This window comes from Callithrix jacchus, chromosome 14 (genome assembly GCF_049354715.1).
Source record: "Callithrix jacchus isolate 240 chromosome 14, calJac240_pri, whole genome shotgun sequence".
Lineage (NCBI taxonomy): Eukaryota > Metazoa > Chordata > Mammalia > Primates > Cebidae > Callithrix > Callithrix jacchus.
In genome coordinates this window covers 90,326,230-90,338,381 of record NC_133515.1, presented here as the reverse complement: position 1 = coordinate 90,338,381, position 12,152 = coordinate 90,326,230, and the positions used below count along the sequence as shown (strand labels likewise).

The following is a 12,152-nucleotide window of genomic DNA, read 5'->3' as shown; positions in this document are numbered from 1 at the left end:
ATCTGGCTCTGTGGGTTCCCATGACCACGTGTCCCCAGCCCACTCTGTCCCCCAACACACCTCCTCTCAGTGAGGCCAACACTCGGGGCAGGAAAGCACAGTGGTGAGGAATGCAGCCCCAAACTCAGGCCGGAGTAGAATTTCCTTCTCCATCATGGGCCTGGGCCTTGGAAGTTGCCACACTTTAAGCTCACTCCCTCCTCTGCGAAATGCAAATAGCCAAGGGCCCATCTCAGGGTGGGCTGGAAAATTCTCTGCAATGTGTATAAAGAGCCCAGCATCAGACTGTGCCAAACCGACAATACATCTAAGTGTTACCTGTTATTAATAGGCATATTATTAATTCCCAAGGTTACTCCTGAGCTGTATTCCCAATTCTCCAGCTTTCCAAGTCTCCCTGAATGAGTCAAGATCATTTCCATCACCTGGAAAGGCAATGTGTGTCAATGGTCCCCAAATTTGGCTGTGCTGACATTTCAAGGCTCCACCCTCAAACACTGCCTTGTACACAGGAGGTCCACTATGTACAGAGTTCAACAAAACCCTCTTGATCACAAACATTCAAACACATTCGGAATATCAAAAACATTCCAACCACAACAGCTCTCAACTGCGTTCCCGCCCCCGGTCCTCCCCACTCCTGAGGTGGAATGCTGCCTGTGACACTGTGCACTGGCTGGCAGTGTAGCTCCACATCCTGGCCCCAGGACCCTGCCACCCAGTTGGACGGCTCAGCTCCTGCCCCATCCCTTTCCCTGTCTCATACTGGGAAGCCCCTCATGGCAATACCAGCACCTGCTAGAGCCACCTGCCTGTGCTGAACTGACTGACTACCTCCCAGCCCACAGTGGCTGCCTGGTGTCTGGGGACACCAATTAACCTTCACACCATTAGTCAACAAGTCCTCCTCCAGCCCCTATAAGAGGAGGCAGTGCAATGCTGTGGAATGAGCACTAGCTCTGGAGCCAAACTGGCTCCTATTCTATTATTCCTTAGAAAGTCTTAAAACCTCCCTCTGCAACCTTCTCACATGGAAAACTGTAAGAATTAGTGGCTATTAGTATTTCTTAGCTCATATATGTGTATTTTATTTTACTGAAATGGTGGAAAGGGCCTGGTGAGGTGGCTCACACCTGTAATCCCAGCACTTTGGGAGGTCAAGACAAGTAGATCACCTGAGGCCAAGAGTTCGAGACCAGCCTGACCAATATGGTAAAACCCTGTCTCTAACTGAAAATATAAAAATTAGCTTGGCGTGGTGGCATGCACCTCTAATCCCAGTTACTTGGGAGGCTAAGACAGGAGAATTGCTTGAACTCGGTAGGTGGAGGTTTCAGTGAGCCGAGGTAACATCACTTGCACTCCAGCCTGGGGAACAGAGCGAGACTCAATCTCAAAAAAAAAAAAAAAAAAAAGTGGATAGGTTGTAGAAAACACAACTGTTTTTATTTCATTTATTGATACATGCGCTGATAGATACTAACACTATCTTCAGTTTATAATGAGTAAGGAAGGACTGAAAGCTACTAGGGTGTGTCCTATCTTCTCTTTTCTTTCTGTCATTAATTTCAGCACTAAATGGTTGGCCAATACAGAGAAGCAACATGAAAAAGAGATGATGGAGTTCTTGGGATGCTCGTGTTTCTCAGAATGTCACTGTCTTCTTTCTGTATTTGAAGCAAGTTCTAGTTTGAACAGAAAGCATGAGATCTCAGAGCTGTCAGCACCTCCACTTACTCTGCTGTGGATGCAACATGTTGTCTTGTGCTGAACTCCTAGACATCGTGAATTCATCAGAACTCCATGCTGCTGGGGTATTGCACAATATGCAAATGGGACAGCAACGAATGGCACACACTCACACTGTGTGTATTTCTTTAGCACACATGCACATTCCATTGTCTCAGCAGACTTCAGTTGCAAAACATAAGTTCAAAAATAAAATTGTTGGCCAGGCACAGTGGCTCACACCTGCAATCCCAACACTTTGGGAGGCTGAGGCAAGTGGGTCACTTGAGGCCAGGAGTTTGAGACCAGCCTGGCCACCATGGTGAAACGCCATTTCAACTGAAATTACAAAATTAGCCAGGTGTGATAGCGCATGCCTGTAATTCCATCTACTTGGGAGGCTGAGGCAGGAGAATTGCTTGAACCCGGGGAGGCAGAGGTTGCGGTGACCTGAGATCACGCCATTGCCCTCCAGCCTGGGCAACAAGAGCCAAACTCCATCTCAAAAAAATACATAAATAAAATAAAATTGTTAAGAATTTCTGGACTGCAGAAGTCATATGCTCATAAAGCCAACCTTCCTTAAAAAGAGAACATTCAGACTTTCACTATAAAATATGACGTAGGTTTTGCAAAGATGCTCTTTCTTAAGTTGAAGAAATTATCTTCTTTTCCTACTTTGCTAAGATTTATTATCTGAATGAATGTTGAATTTTGTCAAATGCTTTTTTTGTGCATTTGACAAAATTGGGATGATCTTATGGGTTTTCCTTTTTAGTTGGCTAATGTTAAATTGCACTGATTTTTAGATGTTAAAACCACCCTGTATTCCACTGCAAATCCCTACTTGGTCATTATACATGATTCTTTTTATATCTTTCCAGGTTTTATTTGCTAATATTCTGTTAAAGGTTTTTGCTTACATGCTCATGAGGAATAGTCATCTGTAGTTTTTTTTTTTCTTTAATTGTAATGTCTTTGTCTGGTTTTGATATCAGGGCAGTAATGAATTCATAAAATAAGCTGGGAAATGTTCCCTCCCCTTCTACTTTCTGGTAAAGTTTATGTGGATTTGGCACTTCATAATTTTAAATGTCTGATGAAATTCAGCACTGAAGACATCTGAGGCTGGAGTTTCCTTTGTGGAATATTTTAAACCAAAATTCAATTTCTACAATAGATATGAGCTATTCAACATTGACAGTTTGTGTCTCTCAAGTGATTTGTCCAATTCATCTAAGTTGTTCAATATATCGGCACACAGCTGTATATGACATCATCTCATGACTCTCCGAGTGTCTGTAGGATCTGTATTCATGCTTCACCTGCATCCCAGTACTGGTCATTTGTGTCCTCCCTCATGTTCCCAATCATCCAGGTAGAGGATTATCTATTTTATTGACCTTTGCAAACAACCAGCTTTGGAGTCACTGATTTGGAATGTTTGCCCACTAATTTTTTTTTCTGTTTCTTCCTCTCGATTTAGTTTTGCTACTTAAGGTAGAAGTGTCAATCACAAACTTTAGACCTTTCTTCTTCTTCTTCTTTTTTTTTTCTGGAAATAAAGTCCTGCTCTGTTACCCAGGCTGGAGTGAAGTGGCACCATTTCGGCTCACTGCAAGCTTCACCTCCCAGGTTCAAGCAATTCTCATGCCTCAGTCACCCAAGTAGATGAAATTATAGTCACGTGCCACCACACTCAGCTATTTTCTTGTATTTTAGTAGAGACAGGATTTTGCCATGTTGGCCAGGCTGGTCTGGAACTCCTGGCCTCAAGGATCTGCCTGCCTCGGCCTCCCAAAGTACTGGCATTACAGCACAAACCACCGTGCCTGGCCTAGACATTTCTTCTTTATTAATAGTCTCCCCTTATCTGCAGCCTCCCCTTTTTACAGTTTCAGCTACCTGAGGTCAACCACAGTCCAAAAATACTAAATGAAAAATTTCAGAAATAAATAATTCATAAGTTTTAAATTGAGTAGTGTGATGAACTCTAGCACCATCTCACTCTCTCAAACTAGAGATGTGAGTCATCCCTTTGTCCAGCGTATCCCCACTGTCCATGCTACCCACCAGTGAGTCACTTCGTAGCTGTCTCGGTTATGAGACTGACGGACGAGGTACTGCAGTGCTTCTGTTCAAGTAACCCTTATTTTACTTTATAATGGCCCCAAAGTATAAAAATAGTGATGCTAGCAATTCAGATACAACAAAGAGAAGCCACAAAGTGTTTCCTTTAAGTGAAAAGGTAAAGTTTCTCAACCAAAGGAAAAAAAAATCATATATTGAGGTTGCTAAGAGCTAAGGTAAGAGTGAATCTTCTATATGTGAACTTGTGAAGAAGGAAAGATAAATTTGTGAGTTTTGCTGTTGCACCTCGAACTGCAAAAGTAACAGCTACAGTGTAGTAAAGGGCTTAGTTAAGATAAAAAAAGTTATTAAGTTTGTGGGTGGAAGACATAAACAGAAAATGTGTACCAACTGTTATAACTGTTCTATTTTACTATCAGTTGTTGTTCATCTCTTACTGTGCCTAATTTATAAATTAAACTTTATCACAGATATGTATATATAGGAAGAAATACGGTATATATAGGGTTCAGAACTACTGACAGTTTTAGGCATCCACTGGGGGTCCTGGAACACAGCCCCCCAAATAAGGGAGAGCTACTGTATAAGCATTTAATGCTATAAATTATCCTCAAAGCATTGCTTTGCCTGCATCTGCTAATTTCAGCTTGTTGTTTTCATTTTCATTTAATTCAATATATTTTCTAAGATGTCTTGTGATTTTTTTCCCTTTCTTTAGGCATGTGTTTCTAAATATTTTGGAATTTTTCAAGATATCTTCTGTTACTTCTACTTCCATCCATTTTTGTCAGAGAACATACTTTATATGAGTTGAGTCTTTTTAAATGTATTGAGTATTGTTTTATAGCAGACTGTGTGTCTTTGAGAACATTTCAGTGCACTTGAAAAGAATGTATGTTCTCTAGTCCTTGGGTGCAGGGTTCTATAAATATTCCTTTGGTGCAGCTGGCCGCTCAGGTTGTTCAAGTGTTCTATGTAGGTATTTTTTCTTTGTCTACAATAACTGAGAGAGGAGTGTTAAAATCTCCAAATATAATTATAATTGGTATATTCCTCTTTTTAGTTTCATCAGTTTTTCCTTCATGTATTTTGAAGCTTTGTCATTAAGTGCATATGTATTTGGTATTATGTCTTTTAATGAACTGATTCCTTTGTCATTATGAAATGTCCCTCGCTATCCCCGTTCCAAAGTATATATTGTCTGGTACTTAGAGCCACATCATCTTTCTTTTAATTAGTGTTTGCACAAAATGTCTTTTTCTATCCTTTTACTTTTAATCTATGTCTTTTTTATTTTTGAGACTGGGTCTCGCTCTGTTACGCAAGCTGCAGTGCAGTTGTGCAATCACAGCTCACTGTAGCCTCAGACTCCTGGACCCAAGCCATCCTCCTGCCTCAGCCTCCAAAGTAGCTAAGACTATAGGTACATACCATCACCCCCAGCTAATTTTTTTTTTAATTTGTAGAGGCTGGATGTGGTGGCTCACACCTGTAGACCCAGAATGTTGAGAGGCCAAGGTGGGCAGATCATTTGAGGTCAGGAGTTCCAGACCAGCCTGGTCAACATGGCAAAACACCATCTCTACTAAAAATACAAAAAAAAAAAAAAAATTAACCGGGTGTGAAGTCTCAGCTACTTGGGAGGCTGAGAGAGAATCACTTGAACCCAGGAGGCCAAGGTTGCAGTAAGCCAAGATCACACTGCTGCAATCCAGCCTGGGTGACAGACAAGAAAAAAATGTTTTGTAGAGACAGAATCTCACTCTGTCACCCAGGCTGGTCTTGAACTTCGGCCTCAAGCAAACCTTGCACCTGGGCATCACAAAGCACTGGGATTATAGATATGAGCCGCGGCACCCAGCCTGTCTGTATCTTTATATTTAAAGTGAGTTTCTTTGTGATAGTTGGTTCTTGCTTTGTTATTCATTACACAGTATCTCTCTCTCTCTCTTTTTTTTTTCCTTTTTGAGACAGGGTCTCACTCTGTCGCCCAGGCTGGAGTGAGTGGCACCATCACCGCTCACTGCAGCCTCGACCTCTCAGGCTCAAGTGATCCTCCCATCTCAGCCTCACAAACAGCTGGGACTCCAGGCACATACCACTACTTCTGGCTAATTTTCATATTTTTTGTAGAGAGAGGTTTTCACCATGTTGCCCAGGCTGGTCTCGAACTCCCAAGCCCAAGCAATCTGCCCTCCTCAGCCTCCCAAAGAGCTGGGATTCCAGGCGTGAGCCACTACCAAAATCTGCCTATTAAACTGAATATTTATATCCCTTACATTTAATATTATCAATCTGGATGTATTTAAAACTGTCATCTTGCTTTTTGTCTTCTACTTGTCTCACTGTTCTTTGTTCCTTTTTCCCTTTTCTTCTGCCATCTTTTGAATGATTTTGTTTGCCATTCTATTTTATCTCCATTGTTGGCTTATGAGTCATACCTCTTTATTATGCTTTTTCAGTGATTACTCTGGGACTTACAGTCAACATCTTTGACTTAGTACAGTCTATTTCAAATATTCTATTACTCTGCATATAAGAAAATTACAGCCAAGTGGGCTGGCTCACACTGTCATCCCAGCACTCTGGGAGGCCAAGATGGGAGGATCGCTTGAGGCCAGGAGTTTAAGACCAGCCTGGGCAACATGGTGAGACTCTGTTTCTACAAAGAGTTAGCTAGACATAGTGGTATATGCCTATAGTCTCAGCTACTTGAGAGGCTGAGGCAGGAGAATACCTTAAACCCAGGAGGTGGAGGCTACAGTGAGCTATAATTATGCCACTGCTGTCCAGCCTGGGCTGTATGTGAGACTCAACAGAGTGAGGCCCTGTCTCTAAAAACTAATAATAATAAATAAAGATAAATAAGAAAATTATTATTTTCTTTGTTGTTGGAAAAAAAATACTTTATGAAGCCTTAAGCACTAAGAATAATTAAACTGTAATTCAGGATTAGATACAATTTAATAATAGTTCAGTTCAAAAATAAAAGTTATTGTAGGTAAGATCATGAAATTTCCTAACACTTGATTTTAATACATTGTGCTAATTTTCTAAAACAACTCAGAGGAACCCATATTTACAGCAGGCAGAGTATTTAAAAAATCTGGCATCAGGTATATTTTAATATGTGTGTGTGTGTGTGTGTGTACATATGTGTGCTTGTATGTGGTGTGTATACAGATGTGTGTGCATGTATCCCAAGATTATATGAACTAAGAACTATCTTAACAGCAGTACTAGAGTGTGGCGTTTCAGACATGGATTTATAAATGCTTTTAAACATGTGAGGTTTGGAAAAGGAGCAGACATCACCTTGTTTTCAAAACCTGAAGTTTTTCTCAGGACCGAAGTCAAAATCATAACTGCCACAGAGGGAAAAGAGAACCTTTTCCCACTTTAATTGTTCATCTGTGTCAGAAAGTCCAGTATCCCTGAGATAGGAACCACTGTAATAAGAAGGGAGTAAACAGGTTTCTCCCAAAGGAAGATTATTTCTTGCTGAATTATGCCTCCTTCCCTGATCATCAGGTATAAACTTCGCATCTTCCAACCTAATGCATGGCAGCACCAAGACGTTTCAGTAATGGTTCATCATAAACCCAACATTCTCCATCTTCATGAAATAACCTTGTCTCCCACTGAATTTCCTTTTCCTTCCTTTCTCGGGCTTCTGCTCTTTGTCTTTCTTCAAGCCTGTGCTTTGCTTCAGTTGCTGCATCAATGTCTCTGATTTTTAAGTTGAAAGTGACATCCTTCCAAAGGCTGCGGGATTCATACTCGTTCTGATCTTCCAACTTCCTCACTTTCTTCTTGATTATAGGCAACTTCTTGGTATCTACAAAGACTGTATTTTCCCCTGTTGCATATTTTGCCTACATCACACCACTCCATTCCCCTTCAATTGAGCAAAAAGACTTATTGTCATTTGGAGAAAAAATCTCAGCAGTAATTCTGTGCTTCTTGCCCCCATAGAAGGGTTTAGTGTGGAAGATATTTACACTATAGCCTGTTTTGGAACAATTAATATTGCATTCTCCTCCTAATTCCACCCAGGGCACTGTGAGGATAGACCTTCCATAGCCATTGGGGAATGTGAGAATGTAATGTTCATCATAGTCAAGACATGAGACACAGCCCTGCCCTATGTTGTGCACCCCAATTGACATCCCAAGGAATTTTGATTTGGTTCAGATATGAGCATTGAATTGTATCTTCTTGTTAAAACACTCAGCATAAAAGGCTGAAATGGGTGGATGATGGGAAACCTGCTCAGCCACGAATGTTACACTGTTTTTGGAAACCCAGGGAACTGGTCCTTCTGAAACTAGTTCTGTGTTCTCTTCTGTATCATTTGGTAATATCCAATGACACTGAAAGATCTCGCCCAAAATGGGATTGTATGGCTTTTTGGCAACTGATCCTTTCCTTCCTGCATGAAAGGCTGAGAGGTACCATTTCACAACCTGAACCATTCGATCCTTGGGATACTTGTGGTCACTAATGCTCACAAACCGGTCCGAATGTGCAAAAAAGTCTGCATACATTTCTAAAAGAGATCTTCTTTCAAGAAGAAATGTTGGAAGAACTACCTTAGTAAGATCTATCCCAAGCCTAACCTGTGATAAGAGATACCTAATAACGCTCTTGTGCTCCTCCACGGACCCTGCCTCCGCATCATCATCTCTATCGTCATGTGAATCGAAAAGGTTGTTCCATTGGACATGGAAGAATTAAGTGATTCTGTGGTATCTGGGTGTTTTAGACTATTTCCTGAGCTGCTGTGTGTCAGGACTGAGGCAGATCCAGAAGAATCTATTAAGCGCTTTGGGGATGAGCCACTTTGATGGAATTTGTTGGCATCATAAAATTCATCTTCACTGCTAGAGTAAGAGAACTCTGGGACTGTATTTGGAGACAAGTTCACATGGCTTGGAGAAGTTAGACTGCTACTTGGTGGTGAATGGCCACTGCCTGTACTATTTGGTGTAGGAGTCTGATGATGTACCAAGGTAGCCAACATAGGTCCAACTGGTAGGGAAGATGGACATTGCTCTGACTTACACAACTGAACAGGTTCTGGAGATAATACAGTCTGGGAAGGCATTGTGCTGACCACAGGTTCCAAAGGACTAGGTTGATATATTGCATCTACAGGATTAATAGTACTTTTAGCAATCTGCAGCAACACAACTCAGTGTTTAATTGATTCTACCATGCTGTTCGTTGTCTCTTTGAGCATTTCAATTTTCTTTCTTTGTTCATCTTCTTTGCAGTTTTGAAGCTTGTCATCAAAAAGTTTTAATTGTTCAATCAAGATTTGAAGGTAAGCATCAGCTTCTGTAAGTTTTTTGTCAAAGTCTAGGGCACTAGGAATAAATCCTGAATCCAAACCCCCAGGGAGCCACGGGAAGGAGGCAGTGTGAGCAAGACATTTGCGCCCCGGCCTGGCCCCAGGGACTCAGGGGTGGGGGCCGGCCCCTCTCCCAGATACTCCGGGTCTACTCACTCCGCAAGTGGCCAGCAAGAAAGCCATTCACCAAGGCGCCCCCCCCGTGCCTCCAAGGGAGGGAGCAGGGGGGCAGCTCCCAGCACCCCTGTTTCTTCCCCTTTCGACCAGAGCCCCAGACTCAAATGAGAAAATTATAACAATATACTGTCATTTCTCCCCTCCTGTCCTTTGTGCTATTTTTGTCATACATCTTGCTTCTATGTATGTTATAAATGCCAAAGTGCCTTATTTATATTTTTGCTTTAAACAGTTTCTCAAAGAGATTAAAAATGAGAAAAGATAACTTTCACGTGTTTCCACATATTTACCATTTAGAGGCCTTTTCACTCCTTTGTGCAGCCCAAATTTCTATCTAGTATCATTTTTCTTCTGCCTAAAAAAGTTGCTTTAACATTTTTTGTACTACATGCCCAATGGTTATAAATTCTTCAACTTTAGTTTGTCCATCAAAAAGTGTTTATTTCACCTTCATTTTTTTAAGGATATTTTTGTTGGGTACAGAATTCTAGATTAGCCCACTTTCTTTTTCAGTTCTAGTGTCCTCTGCCTTGAATAATTTCTGACCAGAAATCTACTGTCATTCTTATCTTTGTTACTCTCTATGTGTGTCTTTTTTTCCCATTTTTTTCTGCTTGCTTTTATGAATGTATCTTTATTAAGCAATCTGATTACTATGTGCCTTGGTGTGATTCTCCTTATTTTTATGCCTTATATTTGTTTGGATTTTGTTGAGCTTCTTGAATTATGGGTTTAGAGTTTTCATCAAATTAGGACATTTTCCCACCATTATTTCTTCAAATTTTCTGTCTCCCTCTCTGTTCTTTTGAGACTCCAATTAAACATATTAGGATATGTTATATTGTCCCATGTGCCAAGGATGCTCTGTGTATTATCTTTTGTCCATGCTTTTTCTTTTCTGGTTTTTTTTTTTGAGACAAGGTCTCATTCTGTTGCCCAGGCTAGAGTGCAGTGATGCAATCTTGGCTCAATGCAACCTGTGCCTCCTGAGCTCATGTGATACTACCACCTCAGCCTCCTGAGCTCATGTGATACTACCACCTCAGCCTCCTGAGCTCATGTGATACTACCACCTCAGCCTCCTGAGCTCATGTGATACTACCACCTCAGCCTCCTGAGCTCATGTGATACTACCACCTCAGCCTCCTGAGCTCATGTGATACTACCACCTCAGCCTCCTGAGCTCATGTGATACTACCACCTCAGCCTCCTGAGCTCATGTGATACTACCACCTCAGCCTCCTGAGCTCATGTGATACTACAACCTCAGCCTCCTGAGCTCATGTGATACTACCACCTCAGCCTCCTGAGCTCATGTGATACTACCACCTCAGCCTCCTGAGCTGGGACCATAGGCACATACCACCACTGCTGGCTAATTTTTTAATTTTTCATAGAGACAGGGTTTCACCACATTGCCCAGAGTGGAATGTTTTTTCTTTGTGTGCTTAATTTTAGATAGCTTTATTGCTCTGGCTTCAATTCACTGGTCATTTCTTCTGCACTGTCTAGTCTACTATTAAAACTATCTATTTAGCTTTTCATCTTTGATTTTGTGATTGATATTTTGATTTTTCATCTGTAGAGGTGCTACTGGATGTTTTTATACTTTCCATTTCTCTCATCATCATCCTGATGTGTCCATTTAAGTTCTTTTTGGGCCAGGCGCGGTGGCTCAAGCTTGTAATCCCAGCACCTTGGGAGGCCAAGGCAGGCAGATCACAAGGTCAGGAGTTCGCCTGGTCAAAATGGTGAAACCCCATCTCAACTAAAAAATACAAAAATTAGCCAGGCATGGTGGTGTGCACCTGTAATCCCAGCTACTCAGGAGGCTGAGGCAGGAGACACTTGAACCCAAGAGGCAGAAGTTGCAGTGAACTGAGATTTCGCCACTGTACTCCAGCCTGGAAGACAGAACAAGACTCCATTGCAAAAAAAAAAAAAAAAAGGTTATTTTCATGTCCTTTTCCTGCTAATTCCATCACATCTCCGTCATTGCTAGATCTACTTCTACTGACCTTTTTTGTTTGTTTGTTTGTTGGGTCAGTCACATTTCCTTTTTGGTTAGTAATTTTTTTTTTTGCTGGATGTCTACCATTTTTCAATGCAGAATTTTGTCATATTCTTTTAAAGATGACTCCAGTGAACCCTGGTCCTGCATTGGCTCTATCCTGTTTGTCTTACAGCTCCCTCTGCAGTTGTTCTCTTCTGGTCTAGAGGGTTGCATTGTGCATGAGCAGATTGATATTCAACCAAAGATTCCAGGGGCCCTCTATTGAGATTTCTGGAGATCTTTCTCTTTGCAGCTTCTTCCTTTTGGGATTCTGTCCCACAAATTCTAGAAACCATAGAACTTGGTGTCTCCAAATTCTGATCTCTGTCCCCTCCATTTAGTAATCTCGCCAGTCTCTGGGTTCTCCCTCCCTGTGGCAGAATCATCTTCAGGTAGAAAGCCTAGGTAATGATAGTTCTCACTCGGTTAGTCTTTTTCCAAAGAATCACAGTCCACCATTGCCTGATCCCCCACAACAGGCACAGATTTTCCCCATATTTTATCTAGTTCCTAGTTGTTCATGGTGGGAGAATAATTCCAGGTTGTCCTGTTTACTCTTGACTGGAAGCAGAAGTCTCATCATGTTTTTGCAAAATGACATCACGGTAGATCAGAGGAAGAAAGAGAAGAGCCACCTACCTTCTCTCAACCATATCCCTCTTGCCTACCATACCTGCTCCCCATTTTTCCTAATTGCCATTCCTGTTCTCTAAGCCAGCCAGACCCTCCTCCTGCTTTTACTCTTCCTCC

At 41.6% G+C, this 12,152-nt stretch overlaps 1 protein-coding gene and 1 pseudogene across 5 annotated transcripts in view; both read right to left on the bottom strand.

Annotated features, from left to right (window-relative positions):
* ADCY3 (adenylate cyclase 3) overlaps window positions 1-12,152 on the bottom strand; it is a 103,829-nt gene that overhangs the window by 68,477 nt on the left and 23,200 nt on the right. The gene's annotated exons all lie outside the window — the stretch shown is intronic.
* On the bottom strand, window positions 7,197-9,076 carry LOC100415529 (oxysterol-binding protein-related protein 9 pseudogene; annotated as a pseudogene).